Source organism: Stegastes partitus, unplaced genomic scaffold (genome assembly GCF_000690725.1).
Source record: "Stegastes partitus isolate 25-593 unplaced genomic scaffold, Stegastes_partitus-1.0.2 Scaffold1406, whole genome shotgun sequence".
Taxonomy (NCBI): Eukaryota; Metazoa; Chordata; class Actinopteri; family Pomacentridae; genus Stegastes; species Stegastes partitus.
Window position 1 is genome coordinate 59,122 of NW_007579137.1, and position 1,285 is coordinate 60,406.

The window sequence follows — 1,285 nt, forward strand, 5'->3', positions numbered from 1 at the left end:
ACACTTGTATCACCTCTGCATTGATTTATTAAATGGTTTTGGTTGTGAAAACAGTCGATCATAACATGACACAGTGCTTAAATAAAGCCCATAATGCTGCTCATAGTTGCATAATAGACTGCAGTTGTGTTCGAGGTGTGTTCCATACACTCAATTCTGCGAACACACACAACCTTTCCAAGACAAAGTCAGCATCACTGGACGTGGCCCAAATCAAAGTACAGATCCCATCAACTTGGATTTATGAAAATGCATACAAGTCCCACAGAAGCAAAAAGGTCTCAATGAGTTACTACAATGTAAATAAATCTTTGTAATTCCTTTTGTTTTTGGTGTTTAACAGAAGGTTAAGTTAGTTTGACGGGACACTGCACAGGAAGGCCCACAGATACAGGTCCTAAGTGTCAGACTCTATCCGAGTTATCCAGTATGCTTCACCTTTCAGAGGGCCACTTTTCAAGCAGCCCTGTCCTCGTCTGGAAATTTGACTTCATCCGGCAAGACTAGAACAGAGAAAGCTCAGAGGATACTTCATATGTGCAAAATAAAGCCGAACTGGACTGTGTATTTCCAATAGCAAAACTATGTTCCCATCATTGTAGTTTTCAATAAGCTGACCGTCAGAGGCGATATATGATTTATCAAAAGGACACTTGATGAGGTACATAACTCCAGCGGTGGTAAAGCAAATTGTAGACGTCAGGCTGGTTTCATTTGACGCAACACAAAGGAGATCAAGTAAGTGGTGTTTGTGTTGCTTTTTACTCAAATTACAAAATTCAATCTTGGGACCCCCCCCAATGAGGATCCCAAGATCATCTCAGGGGGTCACCAGATCATTGTAAAAAAATAAAAATAAAATAAAGCCGACATTTATCAAATAAATGTGTATTAGGGCTGTCAAAAGTAAAAGTGTATACTTGTTCCCACTCTTTTTTCAAACTTTTAATATTATGATTTGATTATGTGATATTCTTTTGTGCTCTTTTTAAAATAATTTTCTTTTGCTTTTATATTTTTTTTCCCTTTCATTTTTTCAAAATAAATTCAATTCATTCATTCATTTGAAAGAAAATCAATGTGTTAATGTAAAGAGATTAATCTGTGGAATTAACACATTAATCTTTAACACATTAATGCATAAACAACAAAGTTATTACTCATGCCATATTAAAAATTCTAATTGGGGAGGTCACAAACGCAAACTTATGTTATCTTGGGGGTCGTGGCTCAGAACCACTGATCTAGATCATCAGTAACTTCCTTCTACAGTGTCCAACTCTTG

General features: G+C 36.5%; 2 protein-coding genes across 2 annotated transcripts in view; one reads left to right on the forward strand and one right to left on the reverse strand.

The window, feature by feature from the left end:
• The window catches only part of ift20 (intraflagellar transport 20 homolog (Chlamydomonas)), a 9,507-nt gene that overhangs the window by 4,567 nt on the left and 3,655 nt on the right, over positions 1 to 1,285 (reverse strand). The gene's annotated exons all lie outside the window — the stretch shown is intronic.
• Positions 125 to 1,285, forward strand: part of tnfaip1 (tumor necrosis factor, alpha-induced protein 1 (endothelial)) — a 20,142-nt gene continuing 18,981 nt past the window's right edge. The window contains exon 1 of the mRNA XM_008299365.1: positions 125 to 135. The gene's annotated coding sequence lies outside the window, so the exon portion shown is untranslated. The remainder of the gene's footprint in view (positions 136 to 1,285) is intronic.